Source organism: Somniosus microcephalus, chromosome 8 (genome assembly GCF_052327205.1).
Source record: "Somniosus microcephalus isolate GS21.2 chromosome 8, FLI_Smic_1.0, whole genome shotgun sequence".
Taxonomy (NCBI): domain Eukaryota; kingdom Metazoa; phylum Chordata; class Chondrichthyes; order Squaliformes; family Somniosidae; genus Somniosus; species Somniosus microcephalus.
This window is the reverse complement of record NC_140994.1, coordinates 213,173,984-213,199,336: the sequence shown is the minus strand read 5'-3', so window position 1 is coordinate 213,199,336 and position 25,353 is coordinate 213,173,984.

The following is a 25,353-nucleotide window of genomic DNA, read 5'->3' as shown; positions in this document are numbered from 1 at the left end:
GGGTTTTTCTCCTATTACGCCCAGTGGGTCCCCTACTATGCGGACAAGGCCCGTCCGCTTATCAAGTCCACCTCTTTTCCCTTGATGGCAGAGGCCCGCTTAGCCTTCCACCGTATCAAGGAAGACATTGCCAAAGCCACCATGCACGCAGTGGACGAATCCATCCCCTTCCAGGTGGAAAGCGACGCGTCCGACTTTGCCCTGGCTGCTACCCTTAATCAGGCGGGGAGACCCGTGGCCTTCTTTTCACGAACCCTCCAGGGCCCGGAGACCAGACACTCCGCTGTTGAGAAGGAGGCCCAGGCTATTGTGGAGGCTGTGCGTCATTGGAGGCACTACCTGGCCGGAAAACGATTTACCCTGCTCACTGACCAGCGTTCAGTTGCTTTTATGTTTAACAACAAGCAGAGGGGCAAAATCAAAAACGACAAGATCTTGAGGTGGAGAATCGAACTTTCCACCTACAATTACGAGATCTTGTACCGGCCCGGGAAGCTTAATGAACCCCCGGATGCTCTATCGCGTGGCACCTGCGCCAGCGCGCAGATCGATAGACTGCGGGCCCTCCACAATGACCTCTGCCACCCGGGGGTCACCAGGTTCTTCCACTTCATCAAGGCCCGCAACCTGCCTTACTCCATTGAGGAGGTCAGGACCATGACCAGGAACTGCCAAGTCTGCGCTGAGTGCAAACCGCACTTTTATAGACCAGACAGGGCTCACCTGATAAAAGCCACTCGCCCCTTCGAGCGCCTGAGCGTTGATTTTAAAGGGCCTCTCCCCTCCTCCGACCGTAATGTGCACTTCCTCAACATTATTGATGAGTACTCCCGTTTCCCGTTCGCCATCCCCTACCCGGACATGACCAGTGCCACGGTCATTAAATGTCTGAACGACCTCTTCACCCTGTTCGGTTTCCCCAGCTATATCCATAGCAACTGGAGCTCATCGTTTATGAGCGACGAACTCCGCCAGTACCTGCTCGCTAGGGGTATTGCCACAAGCAGGACCACCAGTTACAACCCCCGGGGGAACGGACAGGTGGAAAGAGAGAATGCGACAGTTTGGAAGGCCGCCCTGCTAGCCTTAAAGTCTAGGGGCCTTCTGACCTCCCGCTGGCAGGATGTGCTCCCCGATGCACTCCACTCTATTTGGTCACTGCTCTGCACTGCCACTAACGCCACCCCTCATGAGAAAATGTTTGTCTTCCCAAGGAAGTCCACATCGGGGACATCGCTACCGCCATGGCTGACGTCCCCAGGGCTGGTCCTACTGAGAAGACACGTGAGGACCCATAAAACGGACCCCCTGGTCGAGAGGGTCGACCTCCTCCACGCCAACTCCCAGTATGCTTACATTGCGTACCCGGACGGGCGGGAGGACACAGTCTCCATACGAGACCTCGCACCCTCGGGGGCCCCAGTAACCCACTACCCACTACCACCCCCCCCCACGATCCAATATCCAACCCCAGCAGACGGCACGCCTGGGCCCCGCGACCCGCTCGACACCCATGAGGACTACACACCAGTGCCCCAGCCTACGCGGGACTCGATGCCGGAAGCTTCACTACCCCTGCTGTCGCCACGTCGATCACAGCGGCAGACAAGACCTCCGGAGAGACTCCAATACACAAACTTTTAATACACTTCACCCCGCCGGACTCATTTTTAAACAAGGGGTGAATGTGGTAAACCACTGTTATACCTGCCTGTGTGGGTGTTTGTATTCCACTGTGTACATGTCTGTACATGCCTCGGCTGACTCCTCCCACGAGTCCAGGTATAAAGGTGACTGCTCCACAGTCCCTCTGTATTCTGGACTGGTCAACCACTCGAGGCACACCTTCATTCTCTTGTTAATAAAAGCCTGTTAGTTACTCGCTTAACCTCAGTCTTTTGAGTAATTGATAGCGCATCACCTTGCACTACTTAAAGCTAGCCTGCACCTCTTAAAGGGGCGGTTCATTGTGGCTGGTGGTGGTGCTGAGATCATTCTGAATATTGTGCTGTGGAAGAATCAACTATGGCTGGCCATGGGAGAGAGTGGGCACCAAAGTTTTTGGACACTGCACTAGAGGTCTTGGTGGAAAAGGTGGAAAGAAGGAGAGATGTCCTGTATCCTCAGGGTGACTGGAGGCCCTCCAGACACATGCTCAGAAGGCAGTGGCAAGAGATAGTGATAGAGGTCAATGCCAGGAGTGTAGCCTCATGGACCTGGATGCATTGCAGGAAGAAGTTTAATGATCTCACACAAGTTGTCAAAGTCAGGAGTACATCTTCAAATGCCATATCCTAACAACTGCACCATTAGCTTCATCTACTGTTCAGTTCACTACACCCTCATCACTCACCTACCAACAGTCTCTATCAATCAGGACTCATACCTAACATTCAAAAAATGGGCTTTACAGAGCCCAATTCACCCCCAATGTTCACAATGAGTACAAAGCCATGATCTAATTTGAATTATACAATGGTTGTAGCATTAGCAGTACTGTGATGACCCTAACACGATATCCCTTTCTCAACAATTGCAAGGTGCATGGTGTGATGCGATATCTCATCACGCCATCAATCTTCATCCATTTTGGAAAAGACTTTAAAAAAAGGACTTCAGCAATGAAGTTCTCAAATAAAGTTAAATATGAAAAAATCTGCAAAAAAACTCTCAAAAGGGAACATAAATAAATCAACAGCATACTCTTTGTTAGCCACATTCAAACCACAATCCCCAATGTCTCAAATTTGCACCACCATATTGCTCATGATGAAATAAGTAGGTGCTCCATTTCTTTAAAATGTTTTCTTTTTTCCAATAAAGTTTTTAAAACTAAAAAGACAAATTGTTTGCTCGTTGTATAAACCCACCACATTTAATCAACTCATGAACCTAAATGGACAGAACACATTTGACATGAAGTCTCGAGTGAGTTGGGTCTGGACGGGCCCACGCAGTTTTGAATGTGGTATTACACCAGGCTGATATAGTATCCTCTACATGTTAGAGTACCCCAGTAAAATATGCTGAGCGCATTGCAGGCATACCTGAGACTGCCTCACAACAATTTGGTTAAAACTGCCAGGCTGTGTCTAATGTACAGGGTGTAGGGGATGGTCTGGTTGTGCTTCAATTTAAGCTCCTTGTCCTGATGTGACTGTTCAAAATCACTGATTGTCTCCAATTATCATTCCAAGACAAGTCATGTGTTTTGGTATTTTATGGGAAAAGACACAAAAAAAGTGAAGCCCTGTAAAAATAACTTTTAAAATTAAAACAAACTCAGAATTTAATGATTAAAAAGAACTACCTTATCAGCTATTTTCCATCATTAATATAGCTCTTGGAGGCCGGTGAGCAGCACTCCATGCATACGTTTGAGCCCTGCTTATCCCAACTTTACAACGATGCAAATAGGTAGAGTAGGATTTGAGCGTATAATCTAGGCTGATACTTCAGCGCAGTACTGAGGGAGTGTTGCATTGTCGGAGGTGCCACCTTTCAGAGGAGAGGTTAAACCGCGGCCCCATCTGCCTGATCAGGTGAATGTAAACGATCCCATAACAAAGGGTTTCACTTTTGCTACCTTTTTAAAAAACAGAGGAGTAACATCTGCCTTTCTCCAGGCTACTGGCGCCTCTCCAGTATTCAGCGATTTCTGGAATTAATGCCCTCTCTTGCACACAGCTGATGCTTCTTCATAACACCAGGCAAACTGTTCTACCTTCATACACAGATGTTCAGAACCATTCACTAACACAATTCCTTTTCTTGCAGGGCAAACTAGCATACAATGCCAGGAGAGAGAACCTACACAGGAGGAGGGATGCCATCATTTCATCTGTTGTCATCCACTGAAGAAGCTGTTATGGATATCTTGTGCAGAGGGAGAGCCAGAGCTATTTCAGAGGCCGAGGCAGGAGGGAGAGTGCTATAGGGTGCTTGGCCCTATAACAATTTATTTCTCTTATCTCTTAACTATGCTCCTCATTCAATCTACATCACAGCTACACTGAACAACCATTATTTTGCAACAATATACCATTGCCTCTAGCTACAAACCATTTTGTTTAATAGAGAAGGATGAGAATCTTCAATTGAAGAGGGGGTCAGAGCTGTCCAAAAGAGCATTTGAGCCCAAAAAACAAGCACAGGACCCTAATTAGCAAGATGAAATAGGCGCTTGCTGATTTAAGGCGGCCGCGCTAGCCACCTAAATGAAAGCCCCTTTTCAAAATGGCTACAGACGAATCCTGTGCGTGAAATGGGCGTGTGTGACCGCAACCGACTTTCAGTCCCTCAGCAATCATTTTTTATAGGTTAAACGGGCATTCCCATGGTGGAAGTCTCCCTCATACAAAATATCCTGTCGGGAGGCCTCCTATGAGGAAAGACTGGCCCCTGTCTATAGGGATTGTAATTATTCTAGAAGAATGGTGGAAAATGAAATATTCCCAGGGAAGAAAAACAGTCTGCCTAGTTATGGCATTATGTACAAAACAAACTGCTCAGACTTGGGCGTATTTTGCATGTGAAAATAAATGCACATAATTACAAGAGTGGTGGTTGTCCCCTAATTCTATCGGCAGCTTTGATAAAGATAGCATATTGAATTAGTTTCATTCTACATAACTTTTCAATTTATGTACATTGTTCGCTTCCTCTTAATAATTAGATTTGATGTCTTGCATCTCTCCAGTCATTAGCAATCAGTATTTTCTTTTCACAAATCTTTGTGTGTCTGTCTACCAGCTGCCACCAGGCACACAGTTCACAAGCAATCCATCCCATCAGTAAATGTTAGGTGCAATTTATTATATTCAGTTCTCGGGATGTGGGCATCACTGGCAAGGCTGGTATTTATTGCCCATCCCTAGTTGCCCTAAGAAGGTGGTGGTGGGCTTTTGTCTTGAAATGCTGATGTTCGTGAGGTGAATGTACTCCCGCAATCCTGTGAGACAGGAAGTTGCAGGTGCAATTATCAGTGAACAGCCCCACTCCTCACTTTGTGATGGAGGCAAGGCCATTGTTAAAGCAGCTGCAGAGATTTAGGCCTAGGATGCTGCCATGAGGAGCTCCTGCAGTGATGTCCTGGGGCGGCGATGATTGACCTCCAACAATCACAGCCATCTTCCATTGTTCCAGATATGACTCCAGCCACTGGAGAGTTTTCCCTCTGATTCCCATTGACTTCAGTTTTACTAGGGCTCCTAAGTGCCATACTCAGTAAAATGCTACCTTGATGTCAAGGGCAGTCACTGAAGGAAAATCTATTTTAAATATCCCTGACAACAAGAAGAACTTTAATACAAAAGAGAACTTTTAATTATGGCTATACTACTTTAAAATGCAAGTTAAGGACAGGAATATGGAGGAACATTTTTAACAGACATTACTCAGACAAAAAAAAGCATTTGTAGCCAAAGACAAATCTGGGATTGTTATGGAACCAGCGGAAGTGACCAGCACTGTCTTGAGGTAAGACCCTTATTAAACTGCAGCAAGTGCCACGCATGATGAACTAACCCCACTTTGAACCAACTATAAGCAACAAGGGAAAAAAAAAAGCCACGCTTGAAGGAGCCAATCATTGAGGTGTACACGCGAAAGCCATGAGAAAAGTCTGAACACAAAAAATATAAGAACTGACACAAAACCTGTTTCTCTACTGCAGTCGGCCAGGATAAACGTATCCTGGCCTAATCAAGAGAAGACATCTAAAGGTTTCAACAGACTTCAAATGATCGTCGGTTTGGCCACTGGGCACTTGAAGACTCCAGGACAGATTAAGTTGGGTTCTTAGTGGTTAAATAAAAGATCTATGTGAGAGATTAAGGCCCAAAATTTGCAATTGGAGGCTTCCCACGGGTGGATGCCTCCGACCTGTAAAAAATCTATGCATTTACCTGGTGGCCTGGGAGCTATGGAGCCCGCATATCCCAGGGGCACATGCGGTTCGCATGGACCGGCCCAATCAATAAAAGAAGGGAATCCCCATTCATACTTATGGGAGTTCCATACATGCTTTTACCAGGCGTAAGAATTTCTCGGGCATTCAGCAGACGGAAGATGGGCAAATAGCACAGCTCTCCACCTGCAGAGGCCCTTCTCCTGGGGATGCGGATGATCTGTCAAGAAGATTCTTGACAGATCGCAAGTTCCAGGTTTTAGCACATGTGTTTTGCATGCCTAAACCTGGAACTTGCGCGATCCCTATGGGTTCGTGCGCACCTCGTACACACCCATAAGGGTCGAAAATATGGCCCAGTTAATCTGTGTGTTTTCTGTAAAGGTGGATTCAGGTCTATGAACCCCACTCTAACACCTATTGTGGGAGGTATGAAAGTCAATTATAATCCTACATCACTCTCCTCTGGAATTCAGTTCTTGTGTTCATGCTTTGTCCAAGGCTTTAATGAACTCTGGAGCCAAATGGTCCTGGCAGAGCCCAAATTGAGCATCAGTGAGCAGGTTATTAGTCAGGGCCGGTTGATAGCACAGTTGATAACTCCTTCCACCACTAACTATTGGGAGTAGGCTGATAGGGCGGTAATTGGCTAGTACGATAGCAAAATACTGCAGATGTTGGAAATCCGAAATAACAACAGAAAATGCTGGAAAAACTCAGCAGGTCAGGCAACATCCGTGGAGAGAAATTTGAGTTGACGTTTCGGGTTTGACCCTTCTTCAAAACTGGAGAGAAAAGGAACTAGATCGAAGGCAGGGCTGCGATCGGACAAAAGAATAAAAGAACCGAAAGAAGTAAAAGAGATTAGAAGCTAGACGAGATGGTAATATGCTGGGACCAGGTGTAAAGTGTACTGGCAGGGCAAAAGATAGCTGCCAGGTGTGAGAGAGAAACAAAAGGAAAGGGGGGGGGGGAGGAAAGGAGTGGAAAAATATAAGTAAAAATGAAATAGGGGCCGATTTGTTCTGATTTTTGTGTACAGGACATACCTGGGCAATTTTTCACATTGTCAGGTAGATGCCAGTGTTGTACCTGTACTGGAACAGCTTGGCTAGAGGCACAGCTAGTTCTGCAGCACAAGTCTTCAGCAATACAGCTGGGATGTTATCGAGGCTTGTAGTCTTTGCTCCAGTGCACTCAGCCATTTCTTGACGCCATGTGGAATTAATAGAATTGGCTGAAAACTGGCATCTGTGACGGTGGGGATCTTAGGAGGAATCTGTGAAGGATCATCCACTTGGCATTTCTGGCTGCCATAGAAGGATGTACACCATTTAAAGTTCCTTCAATCCTACTGCCCAAGATAAAGTTCTGCATATGCGTCCCTGTATGCACAGAGGTCTCTCCCAGCTGTTAAATAGCAGTCTGAACTGTCTAAATACTTAATTGCAGGTAGATTTAAAAAGAGACCAGGAAGTCCAATGGACATTCCCTGATCACTTTTTACACCTATTTTGACAGTGCATTGTAAACATACTCCATATGGTTTCAAATCGAAACAGTGCGAGAATACATCTTGCAAGCAATCTCACACCACTTTTTTAAATTTTTTCTCTAGATGTGGGCAAAACTGGTGATACCATATTTATTGCCCATCCCTAGTAACCATGAGAAGGTGGTGGTGGGCTGCTTTCTTGAACTGCAATGGGGTTAGGTAAGGAATTCCCAATATTGACCCAATGACGATGAAGGAACAGTGATGTAGCTCCAAGTCAGGTTAGCATGTGACTTGGATGGAATGGTGTTCCCATGACATTGCTGCCCTTGTCATTCTTGGTGGTAGAGGTTGCAGGAAGGTGCTGTCGAGTAACCTTGGTGAGTTGCTGCAGTGCATATTGTAGACCATAGCTATTGCAGCCACTATGCGCTGGTGGTGGAGGGCATGGATATTCAGTTCAGAGTCAGGGCCTGCTTTCCACCAATCTTAAAGTTTTGGAGAAAATACATCCAAAGTGTGCTCGAAGGTCAGGGTTTAGTTGTGACAGGCTAAGTGGTAATAAGCACAACGATCGGACAATGCAAGCTTTCCATACTGATTAGTCGCACTGCTGGTTTAAGACATAACAAAGTCACATCCACTAAACTTAAAGACATTTCAGGCAGACTTTGTGCAATATTTTATTAAAGAGGTGGCATACTGAAGCATTATGAATGGTTATTGAGCTACTCAGTTTGCTGCATACAAACTATAGATGTGCCAAGCATCAGAAAATATTGCAAATTTCACTGATTTTTGCAGCAAGATATTTTTGTGCTCATCAGACTGACTGCTGTGAAATGGCACATTTTCTATTTTTAGCAGCAAGTGTCAACATCGAATATTCCTTGATATATCATGGACTAGATAAGGGTAAGGCTTCCATATTCCCTTACTTATAATATGCCTCAAAAGCAAATTCAGAAGAACATCCCTACTGCAGTGATGTGACATTTACATTTCCTTATCCATGGCATATCTGAGAGAGATTGCCAATTCAATACCAATTTGTGTTTAATTTGAGGTATTTCTATGCCTATTAGGAACAGAATTGAGACTGCTCTCAGCTCATTACAGTCAGCAAAGAAAGGTTTTCATCCCACCAGTCACATCAAATCAAGACGTCAGTGATGAAAGGACAGTGCGCTAAACTACTGTAGCATCCAGTTCCTTACTTATTGCGCATAGTTTATGGATTGAAAAAATAATATGCTTGAAAGTGCAGCCTTCTATAATTTATAACTTTTAAACTATTCTTAAAAAGAAAATACCATTGTAAGAAAGTGAGAGGACTACACCCTGTACAAGTTGGACAAATCCCAACCCTCTCTGTTATAGAAGTGCTGGATGGATAGTGATTATAAGGTGCAACCACTACACACATTTAAGTCCTGCTCGCACTCTAATCCAATTGGATAGCAGTTCTGGAGGCCACCTCAGGATCCCACTCACATCTGCTTGCCTCCTCTCTAGAGTAACAGCAGTGCACAAGCTAGTAAAATATGAGCAGATGCAACTTCTTACTCACTTGATATTTGTTCCCATCCCCTAACATTTAGGCGGTTGTACTGAACAAAAGGATTGGGGCAATGAATATGTCATATTAAGGAGGTCAGCTAGTCTTTGTATCATGCAATATGTAAACTTAGATAGATATTCTGAAATAAAAACAGAAAATGCTGGAAATATTCAGCTGGAAATATTCTGAAGTTTTGTTTGACTTAGGGCGAGAATCTGCAGACATTTTATCATGAGATTAACTGAGCTTGGCAAAGTTCATGATAAAGCTAATTGAACATAGGCTGTGGAAGAGATGGTTTTAATGGGCTGAATGGATTAATTTTTAGTCCTGCTTTCTTACATTCTTTTGTTCTTATGTGAATCAAATACTTGAGATATATGCTATTGTGAATATGCAGCTGAAAAGGAAGGGATTCAGATGTGTCTGTGTTTTCTCAGATCCAGATTCAGCCGATGCACTAACGCATTCTCCCAGTCTTTTAAAGCAGAAAAGATGGTGGAGCCCCGAGCCTGACTGGCACTAGTTTGAGCTTCCATCAAAGATGCTAGTGCTGGTTGTAGTGTATGTAACCGTTCTACCTTTAAGAGAACTATTGTATGTAACCGTCCACCTTTAAGAGAACTATTTTAGGTGTTGCACTACTTTATCTTGGCTGCTGTATACTGTAATACCGGGAGTGACCACACCGGTATATAAGTGCTGTGTAAGGATTTATTGGGCAGATTCGCCCTGACCTTCGAATAGTAAAGTCCTGTTAAAGTTACTCTTGTAGTCTGTGTATTAATTCACCATATAACCCACAGACTTTACACTGGTGACAACTCTTGGACATAGGACACAGCTGCAATGTCCGCAGAGGTGACCACACGTTCCATGGCTGCAAAGTGCTGATGCCTTGCACGAGAATGCCACACAAGCTGGAAGCTTACTCCATACATGGCAGCTCTTAAGCAGGAAGTCCAATGCCTCGACCACTTGCTGGTGCACATGAAGCATCTTTTTGGTTGAACGATGGACTGCTAAAGCCTGTGCCACAGTCTTCTTCAGCAAAGATAGGACCCAAGCTAGCCAGTTATCTTCTGATCTGTCCTTTCCACTATCGCCAGCTCCTACTTATTAGTGCTGAGTGATTCACCCTGTGCAGACCTTTGTAACTCACTAGCTATCCCAGCCAGCATTCTGATTTCTGTGCTGGTGCTTGGGATGGATGGAACGAGTGAAAGTGCATCTTCATGAAGGTGGTCATCCTCCATACTTTGGGCAACGGGACAGGACCTGAATCATGGGATGGATCTGGGAGAGGAAAAAGGATCCTCCAACTCCATGCACTCTCATTTTTGCTAATAATCTCTTGTGCAGAACTTTATCAAATGCCTTCTAGAAGTCCATATAGACAACATTCATAGACACGCCCCATGCCACCTTGTTAATGACCTCAAGCAATTAGTTAGTCATACTAACCTACCCTTCACAAATCCATTTAAAAATACAGAAAATAAAGTGTAGGTCTCAATGAGGTGATTTTTTTTAAAAGCTTGGTTAAAAAATAACCATAAAACAACAGAAATATGACAAAATCAAAACACTGAGGATGCTGGAAATCTGAAATAAAAACAGAAGATGCTGGAAATACTCAGCAGGTCAGGCAGCATCTGTGGAGAGAGAAACAGTGTTAACGTTTCAGGTCGATGATCTTTCCGTCAGAACAGAAATATGACTTTGGGTCCTGCTGTGTCTATTTTAGACATAAATTTGCAGGGTTTACATCAGTTCTTGGTGTAACTGCAGGAAACTCACGTTCTTCGTTGTGTCGCAGGGGGAGCAGAGCTATGTCAATGAACAGCAGAGAGGTGGCCGGAGCTTCCACTGAATCCATACAAAAGATCGAGGAAACACGACACGGCGTAAAAATGGGCGTGGGTCACTTATGCCCATATTTCCTTGATCTTGTGCTAAAAATCAGCATTACACCGTACTCATAGGGGTTTTTCAGTGGCAGTTTTCAGAAAATTCCGGGCCTCTGTATTTTTTTAATATTTATTAATTCACGGGATGTGGACATCACTGGCAAGGCTAATATTTATTGCCCATCCTTAGTTGCTCTTGAGGCTTAATTAACACATTAATGCGGATGTTGAAGACGAAAGCCATCTCCAATAAATTAGACATGTTGGACCCCAGCAGACATTTTAGATGTATCACAGCCTTAGTTTTACAGTTATAAAAGAGTCAAATCCATTAAAACACAAAGCTAGTTCGGCCTCTATTTACCTTTATACAGTGACAATGCAATGCAATTGGTCATTATCTCTGTGTGAACAAAATGTAAGATGAATAAATCATCTTATATAAACTAGAAAAAGACTAACGGAAAGCAAAATTTAGCAAACTCATTGTCACTGCAAAAATTACCCTTAATAAGATATGTAAATAAGGATTTTAGCACCTAAGGACTATAAGTAAACAGTATTTCAGGAATTAATTAGGTTCAAGGTTTAATTTAGCCAGTCCTCAATTTTCAATTGAATTAATTTTAACCAGTAAGTAGACCTCTGGGATTCTGAACTAATATCATGGGCGGCCTGAGGCTAACTAGCAGGCAAGCGACCTTCTACTAGCTAACTGCTGATGCTGCTTTTTGAGAGGTCACTAAGGGGCACACCGCAGTAGCCCGAGGGTAGCTCTAATTTTCTCAGTGTCTCATAGGAGACCACTGCTTTCTACTTTGTGCCTCCCTGTAGCAGTTTAGCTGAGATCAGAAACTCACTGTGCATTGAACTACACGTGAGAACCATCCTCCCAGCTAGTATCACAGCATGTTAGAATTATAATGAGCTGTCATCGTATCTCGGAAAATCTGCAATGGTTTAAAACTCATGAAACTAAAAGTCCCAAAATTATGAATTAGAAAGTAGACTTCGCGTTAACCTCGTCACTATTCAGCTCTGCGAGCACGTGCTTCAAAATCAGCTTTTTCATCTTATTTTTAATTACAATAAAAATCAATTAGACAAAAATACTTACACTCCCTCAGAGCTTTGCAGCTAATTATTTCATTGCATAATGTTATTTATTGGCACTGTGCGGGCCACTATTGATGTGTTAATAAAAATAGTTGTGCCTAGTTTTTTATGCTGTGCATGCACTGAATGCACAAAATGAAGTGGTTCAATTGGAAAGAAAGTCCAGTCATAAGCTGCATTTAGAACGGGCAGAAATGAGCACATTTCAGTAAGTATTTTGACAGAAGCACACAGGCGGAAAGATAGCTATTAGCAGCATGATGAAGTTTCCAAATGCATCTATGTAGCTGTTGATGCCCAAATGATAATCCATGTTGGAGCAGGATAAGATGGCAGCCTGTGGCCGGTAAATACAGGAACTTCAGGGACTTCTGCCTGCCCTCCATATCCACCCCAACCTGGCCCGACCCAACCCATTTTCCTGGGTTGGGGTTCAGTCCATACGCACAGTTTGCATTCCCACCATCAAGAAGCAACCTACGAGTGTGAGGCTGTAAACTCCAGCACTGCTGCAGTGGGGATGCCACCTTACAAATGGCGGCCCCAGGAAGTCATGGTAACTAGAAGAAGAAGAAGAACTTGCATTTACATAGTGTCTTTCACAACCTCAGGATGCCCCAAAGTATTTACAACCAAATGAAGTACTTTTGCAGTGTAGTTACTGTTGTAATGTAGGAAATGCAACAGCCAATTTGGGCACAGCAAACTCCCACAAACAACAATATGATAATGACCTTCAGTGATGTAGGTTGAGGGATAAATGAATAAACTAGGGCAGAAAGAAGGAAACTTCTCTAGCGACCTGAGCTTGGGGCCCATGCGTACTGCTGCCCCTCTACCACCATTTACATGCAGCAGGCGGGGAGGAGTGTCCAGAGGCAGACCCAGAGGGGGAAGGGGGAGGGAAATTCCAGTTAGGGTAGTGAGGCAGTGGTACAAATTTTATGACATTCTGCACCGTAGCCTCACCTGATTTAGGACAAAATCATGGAGAAGAATTCCCCTTTATACATCAAATATATTTTCACAGTTCTGTTTACGCATGTCCCTTAGAACTTGAGTACTTAATAGGATTTCCCCTTGGCCTTATATTCTCAAGCATAAATATTCCAATTCTCATTACTTCTCCTCTTGTTCTAAGTGCCTAACCTCAGGTAGGCATTTAATTGCCTTAACTAATTAAGTTACCCTTCCAAAAAGGTAACCTAAGGCATCTCTATTGTAGTATTGTAACCAAAATTATACACAGTATTACAAGTAGGTTGAGACAGGTGATGGAGAGGTAGTGCTGGGTGTCATCAACATACATGTGGAAGCTGAACCCATGTCTGCGGATGATGTCGCCAAGGAGCAGCATTTGTTGAGAAAGAGGAGAGAGCCATGGATTGATCCTTGGGGGACTCTGGAGGAGTAGAGCAGGGTAGATAAGCCATTGCTGGAGATGTTCAGATAGGTAAGAGTAGAACCAAACGAGGAGAGAGGAGGCATTGGAATAGGATGGTGTGGTCAACTGCGTCAAAGGCTGCACAGAGGTCAAGGAAGACAAGGAAGAATAATCCATCATGGTCATGGTCATAGGGAATGTCAATCATGATTGTGGCTGGTGCCGTTTTGGTGCTGTGGCCGGGATAGAAAACTGATTGGAGAAATTCAAACAAGGAGCTGTAGGAGAGATGGGCACAACCTTTGGGAGGTAACAGCATAATTAAGGATTATGGAGAGGAAAGGGATGTTAGAGACAGATTTAAAAGAACAGAGATCAAGGGTGGGTATTTTGAGGAGGAAGGTGATGACCATAGTTTTGAGGAGTGGGAGCCATTTACAATGTCTGCTATCATGGGGGCCAGGAAGGGAAATTGGGTGATCAGTAATTTAGTGGGAATGGGATCAAGGCCGAAGGGAGTGGATTTTGTGAATGAGATGAGTTCGGAGAGAGCATGAGGAGATATGGGAAAGAAGCTGGAAAAAGACATGAATTCAGGACTAGGGTTGTTGTTGGAGGTGAGGGTAGAGATGGAAAGGGAGAAGGGATTTATGGTTGGTAGTGAAGAAGAGAAGCTGGGAATTATTTTTGCTCTCCAGGCTTATTCTGGAGTAATGGGCAGTTTGGGCAGAGAAACCCTGATAGTGTGTTAGAAAAGTATGTGTCATCAAAGAGGCAATAGGAGAGCTATGTACCCTATTGCATGAACAGATGCAACCAATGTCCTAAGTCCGGACAGCTGTGGCTGTCACTGTGAATTTCAACTTTCATGGCACCAGGTCATTTCAGGCAGTCATGAGGGATGTGTGCAATGTACGCCAGAGTGCAGTCCATTCATGTATTCATCAGGTAATTGATATTTTTCAGTCAAGCTGGTGGATTCATCCAGTTTGGCATCACAGCAAGGTAGCAGCATGATACGGACATCCAGATTTTTGACATTTCTGGGTTTCTCCAACATGCAGGGTGGAATAGGTGGCACTCACATAGCACCAATGTTCCCTTTGAGCTGCACGGCTGCGTGGCCATGCAGCAATGGGAAATGTCCCAAGCAAGCCGCTTGCTCACTGGCTTCCCCATTGTAAATACCACGCATGTGCGGAAATTTAAAGGGACCGCGCACTAAAAGAAACAGGCCGTGCAGAAGAAAGCGTAGCTTACTGGGAACATTCCCTAGTATTCCTACAATTAACTCCATCAACGTGGAGAGACTAGAGAAGTTGGGGTTGTTCTCCTTAGAGCAGATTAAGGGGAGATTTGATAGAGGTGTTCAAAATCATGAATGGTTTTGATAGAGTAAATAGGGAGAAACTGTTTCCAGTGGCAGAAGGGTTGGTAACCAGAGAACACATATTTAAGGAAATTGACAAAAGAAACAGAAGCCACATGAGGAAAAAGTGTTTAATGCAGAGAGATGTTATGATCTGGCATGCACTGCCTGAAAGGGTGGTGGGACCACATTCAGTAATAACTTTAAAAATGGAATTGGATAAATACTTGAAGTGAAAAAATTTGCAGGGCTATGGGAAAAGAGCAGGGCAGCGGGACTAAGTGGATAGCCGTTTCTAATGGCTGGCATAGGCATGATAGGCTGAACAGCCTCCTTCTGTGCTGTATTATTCTATGATTCTATTACTCGAGAACAATGTTCAGATTGTGTGTGACAACATGTAAAGAATCCTCCCGGTCAATGCAAGACTTTCAGGAAGTTGCCGTGATGCATTTGTTCTTAGGAATTCTGTCCTCCCTGAGCTCTTCACCATGATTACCATGTGAATGAATAGTTTGTGACAAAGCATACCCCTCACTGCCATAGTTGATGACCCTGTCAGAGTTGAAAGAACACAGCTAAGGTGTAGCAGAATGAGGCACATGAGCCTATAACTGTAGCCATTGTGAGGACCTTTTTTAAAAATGTTATGGGGACATGGGTGTCGCTGGCAAGGCCAGCATTTATTGTCCATCCCTAATTGTCTTTGAGAAGGTTATGGTGAACGGCCTCCTTGAACCACTGCAGTCCATGTGGTGAAGGTATTCCCACAGTGCTGATAGGGAGGTAACTCCCAGCGACTATGAAGGAACAGCGATATATTTACAAGTTAGGATGGTGTGCGGCTTGGAGGGGAACTTGCAGGTGGTGGTGTTCCCATGAGCCTGCTGCCCTTGTCCGTCTAGGTAGAAGAGGTCGCGGGTTTGGGAGGTGCTGTTGAAGAAGCCTTGGCGAGTTGCTGCACCGCAGTACGCCAGTGGTGGAGGGAGTGAATGTTTAAGGTGGCGGATGGGGTGCCGATCAAACGGGCTGCTTTGTCCTGGATGGTGTCGAGCTCCTTGAGTGTTGTTGGAGCGGCACTCATCCAGGCAAGTGGAGAGCATTCCATCACACTCCTGACTTGTGCCTTGTAGAGGGTGGCAAGGCTTTGGGGAGTCAGGAAGTGAGACACTTGCAGCAGAATAAGAACATAAGAACATAAGAAATAGGAGCAGGAGTAGGCCATTCGGCCCTTCGAGCCTGCTCCGCCATTAATTGAGATCATGGCAGATCTTCTGCCTCAACTCCATTCATCGGCCCTATCACCATATTCCTTGCTGTACTTACTAGTCAGAAATCTATTGACTTCTGTTTTGAATGTACCCAATGACTGAGCCTCCACAGCCCTCTGGGGTAGAGAATTTCAAAGATTCACCACCCTCTGTGTGAATAAATTTCTTCTCATCACTGCCCTGAATGGCCTACCCTTATCCTGAGGCTGTGGCCCCTGGTTCTAGACTCCCCAGCCAATGAAAACATTCTCCCAGCATCCACCCTATCAAGCCCTGTAATAATTTTGTATGCTTCAATGAGATCCCCTCTCATTCTTCTGAATTCAAGAGAATACCGGCCTAGTTTACTCAATCTCTTCTCATACGACAGTCCCGTCATCCCAGGAATCAATCTCGTGAACCTTCATTGCACTCCCGCTATGGCAAGTATACCCTTCCTTGGGTAAGGAGAACAAAATTGTACACAGTACTCCAGGTGTGGTCTCACCAAGGCCCTATGTAATTGGAGTAAGACTTCTTTACTCCTGTACTCAAATCCTCTTGTACTGAAGGCCAGCATACCATTTGCCTTCCTAATGGCTTGCTGCACCTGCACATTCACTTTCAGTGACTCATGTACAAGGACACCCAGGTCCCTTTGAGCATCTGCATTCCCCAATCTTTCACCATTTAGGAAATACCCTGCCTTTCTGTTTTTTTTACCAAAGTGGATAACTTCACATTTATCCACATTGGCCCAGAAATTCGGATCGGGGGCTTCCCGCGGGTGCAAGCCCCTGACCTGCACTTACCTTGCGCGCCGGCAGTTGAGCTGTAGGGCCCCGTGGAATTCCGCTTCGGGGCCTGGCCCAGCTGCCGGCGCGCTGTGCTTGCGTGTCCCAGGGGCGTAGTTAGTTCAATGCATCCCCCGGGATCACGTGGGCCATGGGCAGCCAATCGGCGCAGGGAAAAGCCCATTCATAAGTAGTGACAGGAAGACCTGTCAAAACTTATAAATACTACGGCCCCAAAATAGCAGTAAACCTTCAAATAAATTTTTAAAAATCATCACACTTTTTAACTAAACTATGAATTACATTAAATAACCATTTTAAACAATAATTTAAATTTTTGAAAAAAATAATTTTATATTCTAACGGGGCTAAAAATAAACTTACCTTGCTTTAAAGTATTTTAAAATAATAAACCTATGGAAAAAATGTTTTAATTTTAATTAATTGGCCACTTACCTTTTAAAATGCAGGCCTTACGCCTGGTTTTTACATTTCTAAAATCTAAAGACTTATCCTCACGGAAAAACCTGTAAAAAAAACGTAAGTTCAAAGCGCACGCGCAGACTCCCACGCGCACGCGTTCGACCTCTGAACCCCTTCGTTCAGAGGAATGGAAGTGCCGGTTTCCCGCGCATGCGCAGTGCATGCAAGAAACCGGCACTTCCATCGGGCCCACGCGTGAGTACCCCATGCGTACTCACCCGTGGAGACCCGAATTTCTGGGCCATTATTTCCATCTGCCATGTTCTCCCCCACTCTAATGAGGCCATATGGGTAGAACTTAAAAACAAAAAGGGGGCAAGCACTTTGCTGGGAGTGTACTATAGGCCCCCAAACTGTCAGGGGGAGATAGAGGAACAGATATGTAGGCAAATCTCAGAAAAGTGCGAAAATAATAGGGTAATAATAGTGGGGGATTTCAACTTCCCCAATATAAATTGGGATAGTCAGAGTGTGAAAGGCTTAGAGGGTGCAGAATTCTTAAAGTGCATCCAGGAGAGCTTTTTGAGCCAACATGTAGAAAGTCCTACAAGAGAGGGGGCGGTACTGGACCTAATTCTGGGGAATGTAGCCGGGCAAGTGGTGGAAGTGTCAGTAGGAGAGCATTTTGGCGACAGTGACCACAATTCGGTGAGATTTAAGGTGGTCATGGAAAAAGACAAAGACGGCCCGGAAATAAGGGTTCTAAATTGGGGGAAGGCCGATTTTAATATGATAAGGCAGGATCTGGCCAAATTGGACTGGGAGCAGCTACTTATAGGAAAATCCGCATCAAAACAGTGGGAGACTTTCAGAAGGGAAATAGAGAGAGTACAACGCCAACATGTTCCTGTAAAGGTCAAGGGTGGGACCAACAAGCAAAGGGAACCTTGGATGACAAGGGACATACAAAAATGCATTAGAAATAAAAGGGGGGCTTTTGGCAGTTACAAAAGACTAAAGACGGAAGAAGCCCTAGAGGAGTATAAAAAATGCAGGGGCATACTTAAAAAAGAAATTAGGAGGGCGAGGAGGGGCCATGAAATAACACTGGCGAGCAAAATAAAGGAAAATCCTAAGATGTTTTATAAGTATATTAAGGGCAAGAGGATAACCAGGGAAAGGGTAGGGCCCATTAGGGACCAAAGTGGCAATCTGTGTGTAGAGCCAGATGATGTAGGCGGGGTTTTAAATGAATTTTTTGCATCTGTGTTCACTATGGAGAAAGACGATGCAGACATAGAAATCGGGCAAGGGGGCTGTGACATACTTGAACATATTAGCATCGAGAGGGAGGAGGTGCTAGCGGTTTTAGCAGGCCAAAAAGTGGATAAATCCCCAGGCCCAGACGAGATGTATCCCAGGCTGCTGTGGGAGGCAAAGGAGGAGATTGCAGGGGCTCTGACACAAATTTTCAGAACCTCTCTGGCCACAGGGGATGTACCAGAGGACTGGAGAACAGCTAACGTAGTACCATTATTCAAGAAGGGTAGCAGGGATAAACCAGGGAATTACAGGCCAGTGAGCCTAACATCTGTGGTAGGGAAATTATTGGAAAAAATTCTGAGGGACAAAATTAGTCTCCACTTGGAGAGGCAAGGATTAATCGGGGATAGTCAGCATGGCTTTGTCAAGGGTAAATCATGTCTGACAAATCTGATTGAATTTTTCGAGGGGGTGACTAGGGGGGTGGATGAGGGAAATGCTGTGGATGTGGTTTACATGGACTTCAGTAAAGCTTTTGACAAAGTCCCGCATAGGAGACTGGTCAAGAAGGTAAGAGCCCATGGGATCCAGGGTGCCTTGGCGCGTTGGATCATAAACTGGCTGAGTGGCAGGAGGCAGAGGGTGATGGTCGAAGGTTGCTTTTGTGACTGGAAGCCTGTGTCCAGTGGGGTACCTCAGGGATCGGTGCTGGGTCCCTTGTTGTTTGTGATCTACATAAATGATTTGGATGAGAATGTAAAAGGTATGATCAGTAAGTTCGCAGATGACACGAAAATTGGTGGGGTGGTAAATTGTGAGGAGGAAAGCCTCAGGCTACAGGACGATATAAACGGGTTGGTCAGATGGGCGGAAAAGTGGCAAATGGAATTTAACCCTGAAAAGTGCGAGGTGATGCATTTTGGACGGACAAATAAGGCAAGGGAATACACAATGAGTGGTAGGACCCTAGGAAGTACAGAGGGTCAGAGGGACCTTGGTGTACATGTACATAGATCCCTGAAGGCAGCGGAACAGGTAGATAAGGTGGTTAAAAAGGCATATGGGATACTTGCCTTCATTAGCCGAGGCATAGAATATAAGAGCAGGGAGGTTATGATGGAGCTGTACAAAACGCTGGTGAGGCCACAGCTGGAGTACTGTGTGCAGTTCTGGTCGCCTCACTATAGGAAGGATGTGATTGCTTTGGAGAGGGTGCAGAGAAGATTCACCAGGATGTTACCTGGGATGGAGCGCCTCAGCTATGAAGAGAGGCTGGACAGGCTGGGGTTGTTTTCCTTGGAGCAAAGAAGGCTGAGGGGGGACCTGATTGAGGTGTACAAAATGATGAGGGGCATAGATAGGGTAGACAAAGAGGAACTTTTCCCCTTAGTAGGGGGGTCAATAACAAGGGGGCATAGATTCAGGGTAAGGGGCAGGAGATTTAGAGGGGATTTGAGGAGGAACTTTTTCACCCAGAGGGTGGTTGGAATGTGGAACTCAATGCCTGAAAGGGTGGTAGAGGCAGGAACCCTCACAACATTCAAGAAGCATTTGGATGAGCACTTGAAATGCCATTGCATACAAGGCTATGGACCAAATGCTGGAAAATGGGATTAGACTGGACAGGGATGGATGGGCGGCGCAGACACGATGGGCCGAAGGGCCTCTTTCTGTGCTGTAAAACTCTATGACTCTATGACTCTATGACTCACTGAGCCTGTCGAGATCCCCTTGAAGCCTCTGCACATCCTCTTCACAACTGCCACTGCCACCTAGCTTTGTATCATCAGCAAATTTGGAAATGTTACATTAGTCCCCTCATCCAAATCATTGATAAAGATTGTGAATAGCTGGGGCCCAAGCACCGAACCTTGCGGTACCTCACTAGTCACAGCCTGCCATCTTGAAAAAGACCTGTTTATCCCTACTCTTTGTTTTCTGTCTCTTAACCAATTCTCAATCCGTGCTAGTATATTACCCCCAATTCCATGTGCCCTAATTATGTTTGTAAGAATTCGCAATAATTTACAGTTCTGAAGATCAATTTTTTTGATTAAAGAATCCCTGGGCGTTGTGCTTTTAAATTTCCAGGGATAAAAATGGCTGTCACCACATGGCCGAAGACAAAGGACAATGCTTTGTTTACAAAGCAATTGAATGCTATTAGCATTTGTTTGTATATCGAGTGGATACATCTAAACTGCAGAAGAGACTTTTGTACCTTGAATGGGAAACGTTTAACAATTGAATGGGTTTTAAATCACCCAGCACTGGACAATAGGGCTGTTGCATTCTTTTGTTTCAGCCCAGGGAGCTCCGGAAGACACATTAACCCAGTCTAACCACTCTGTTAGCCAATCACAGCTTTCTCTTGTGTATTGGACCCTTTGGGTGGGGAATTTTGCACACAGCCCTTGCAGGGCAGAACAGCAGGGGGGAGGGGGGGGCTCACCATATATAAGATAAGCTGCTGAGAAGCTATCTCTCTGCTTTACTTCCTGGGACCACAGGTGAGTCTCTCTCTCTCTCTCTCTCTCACTTCGCTGGACCACATGTGAGCAGAGTTTCTGACTCCTCAGCAAAGCAACCTAGTTAAGGAGTTTGGGGGATGGTGATTTAAGGGAATTGCTAAGATTGTTTAAATAACATTGTAGCCATTGTATCCCTCATTTTCGCCATCTGCAACCCCCTGTTATATAGTTTTACTGTAATTACTGTGTTCGTGTGGTATAGTTTATTCTTTTGATTGTAGTTTATTTTAGGTAATAAAACTTGATTTTTTTCTCTCATCCAAACCACTTGTCCGTTTTAATATCATTAATTATAAGTTCCTCCACTCAGAACTAAAGGAGGGGTAGCGATTCGGAACCGCTGTTTTAAAATTGGTTTTATTGGAATTGGTCTGAGTGCAGGCAAAGGCTGCAAGACCAGGAAAATTACTTTAAACCGGTTTAAAGAAGCCCCCAAACCCTTACAATGTTCACCAACCTCTTGTGTGGGACCTTATCAAAGGCCTTCTGAAAATCCAAATACACCACGTCTACCAGTTCCCCTTTGTCTACTCCACTAGCTACATCCTCAAAGAACTCCAATAGGTTTGTAAAACAGGACTTCCCTTTCATAAATCCATATTGACTCTGCCCAATCTTACTATTAATTTCTAAGTGCCAAGTTATTGCATCATTTATAATAGATTCCAGCATTTTCCCAACTATTGATGTGAGGCTAACAGGCCTGTAGTTCCCCGTTTTCTCTCTCCCTCCTTTCTTAAATAGTGGGGTTACATTTGCTATCCTCCAATTTGTAGGAACCGTTCCAGAATCTATAGAATTTTGGAAGATGACAACCAATGCGTCCACTATCTCAATGGCCACCTCTTTCAAAACACTGGGATGTAGGTCATCCGGTCCTTGGGATTTATCGACTTTTAGTCCCATTAATTTTGCTAGTACTGTTTTTTTTACTAATAATAATCTCTTTAAGTTCCTCATTCTCGCCACACCCTTGGTTTTCTCGTATTTTTGGGAGGTTTTTGTGTCTTCCTCCGTGAAGACAGAAACAAAGTATTTATTTAATTTCACTGCCATTTCCTCATTTCCCATTATAAATTCTCCCGTCTCTGACTGTAAAGGACTTACATTTACCTTCACCAGTCCTTTCCTTTTCACATACCTATAGAAGGTTTTACAATCCGTTTTTATATTTTTCGCTAGTTTGTGCTTATATTCCATTTTCCCTTTCTTTATCAATTTCTTGGTCCCCCTTTGCTGATTTCTAAAAAGTTCCCAATCCTCAGGATGACTGCTTTTTCTGGCAACTTTATATGCTTCCTCCTTTGACTTAATACTAGCTTTAATTTCTTTTGTTCGCCATGGTTGGATCACTTTTCCTTTTGGGTTTTTATGCCCTAGAGGGATATATGTTTGTTGCAAATTATGCATTATTTCCTTGAATGTTAGCCATTGTATGTCCAACTTCATACCTTTTAGTGTAGTCTCCCAATCTACCATGGCCAACTTGCCCCTCATACCCTTGTAGTTTCCTCTGTTTAGATTGAAGACCTTAGTTTCAGATTGGACTACATCACTCTCAAACTTAATATACAATTCAATCATATTATGGTCACTTGTCCCTAAAGGCCCCTTTACCACAGGATTATTGATTAGCCCTTTCTCATTATGCAGTACCAGATCCAGAACAGCCTGTTCCCTGCTTGGCTCCTCCACATACTGATCCAGGAAACCATCTCGCATGCATTCCAAGAATTCGTCCTCCACACCATTAGTGGTCATTTGATTTGCCCAGTCAATATGTAGATTAAAGTGCCCCATGATTACCGTATTGCCCTTGTTACTTGCACTTCTAATTTCTTGATTGATACTGTGCCCTACATTACCACGACTGTTTGGTGGCCTATACACAACTCCCACCAATGTTTTCCGCCCTTTGCTGTTTCTTAGCTCCACCCAAACTGATTCCAGTTCTACATCACGATCTGCCGAGCCAAGATCTCTTATCTCTACCGTACCGATCTCATCCCTTATTAACAGCGCTACACCACGTCCTTTTCCTTTTTGTCTGACCTTCCTAAATGTTGAGTACCCTGGAACATTCAGTTCCCAGCTTTGGTTACCCTGTAACCATGTCTCTGTAATGGCAATTACATCATACTCATTTACTTCTATTAGTGCCATTAATTCATCCACCTTGTTGCCAATGCTATGTGCATTTAGATAAAGTGCCTTCAACTTTGCCTGTTTAATATTTTTCTGCACTTTGACCCTCTTTACTGTTGGCCTTTGTTTCTGCTCCCTACTCGTTTTGCTGACTACTTTTCTAACTTGCACCTCCAGCTATGTTTCTCTCCTTTCTAGGCCCAAACTTAGGTTCCCAGCACCCTGACAAACTGGTTAAAATCCTTCCCAACAGCACTAGCAAACCCCCATGTGAAGATATTGGTCCCAGTTCTGCCGAGGTGTAACCCGTCCAGCTTGTACAGGTCCCACCTTCCCCAGAATCGGCCCCAATGTCTTAGGAATTTAAATCCCTCCCTCCTACACCATCTCTCCAGAAGTGCATTCATCTGGTCTATTCTCCTGTTTCTGCTCTCGCTAGCACATGGCACTGGGAGTAATCCTGAGATTACTACCTTTGAGTTCCTGCTTTTTAATTTATTTCCTAGCTCCCTATATTGTGCTTGTAGGACTTCGTCCCTCTTTCAACCTATGTCCTTGGTACCGATATGGACCATGACCTCTGGCTGTTCACCCTCCCCCTTCAGAATGTCCTGCAGCTGCTCAGTGACATCCTTGACCCTGGCACCAGGGAGGCAACATACCATCCTGGAGTCATGTCTGTGGCAACAGAAACGTCTATCTGTTCCCCTTACAATAGAATCCCCTATCACTATTGCTCTCCCACTCTTTTTCCTCCCCTCCTGTGCAGCTGAGCCATTCTTAAAGCCACGGACTTGGCTCTTGCTGCATTCCCCTGAGAAACCATCTTCCCCAGTAGCATCCAAAACGGAAAATCTGTTGGAGAGGGAGATGGACAGAGGGGACTCCTGCACTACCTTCCTAGTTCTTTTACTCTGTCTGGCAGTCACCCATTCTCTTTCTGCCTGTGCACTCTTTACCTGCGGTATGACCACTTTGTTATACATGCTATCCATGTAGATCTCAGCCTCGTGGATGCTCCACAGTGACTCCAGCTGCAGCTCCAAATCCAAAATGCGGATTTCGAGTAGCTGCAGCTGGAGACATTTCCTGCACACGTGTTCGCCCTGGACACCAAAAGTGTCACTGACTTCCCACATAGCACAGGAGGAGCACTCCATGCTGCCAAGCTGCCCTGCCATGTCCTACCCTTAATTTACTCCCTTTAATTCCTCTAAATTAAAGAATATTAAATACACAAGGGACCTTACTTCACCTTACACACTACTTACTCTAAACTAGAGACCTTACTTTTACTTTAATGTCTGGACTGTAGAAATACTCACCGGGTGCTACTTACCAATCAGCTCCTTCCCTGGTTGCGACGTCACTTTAGCGGCTTTGCAGTTGTTGTTGTTGTTTGACTGCTCCCGCTCTCGGACTCTTTCCTAGATGTAAAGTAAGAACCAATTCCTACAGGGTGAAAAGTTAGGAAAAGCAAAGATGAAGCAAGGGAGCTCCTCCCTCCACTCATAGAAACATAGAAACAAAGAAGATAGGAGGAGTAGGCCATTCGGCCCCTCGAACCTGCTCTGCTATTCAATGAGATCATGGCTGATCATTCAAATTCAGTACCCCATTCCTGCCTTCTCTCAATATCCCTTGATCCCTTTAGCCTTAAGAAATATATCCAACTCCTTCTTGAATATATTTAATGAATTGGCCTCTACTGCCTTCTGTGGTAGAGAATTCCACAGTTTCACCACTCTCTGGGTGAAGAAATTCCTCCTCACCTCTGTCCTAAATGGCTTACCCCTTATCCTTAGACTGTGACCCCTGGTTCTGGACTTCTCCGCCATCGGGAACGTCCTTCCTGCATCTAGTCTGTCTAGTCCTGTTAGAAATGTATAAGTTTCAATGAGATCCACTCTCATTCTTCTAAACTCCAGCGAGTATAAGCCCAATCGAACCAATCTCTCCTCATATGTCATTCCTGCCATCCCAGGTATCAGCCTGGTGAATTTTCGCTGCACTCCCTCCATGGCAAGAACATCCTTCCTCAGATAAGGCGACCAAAACTGCACACAATACTCAAGATGTGGTCTCACCAAGGCCCTGTACAACTGCAGCAAGACATCCTTGTTCCTCTCGCTACGAAGGCCAACATACCATTTGCCTTCTTAACTGCCTGCTGCACCTGCATGCTTACCTTCAGCGACTGGTGC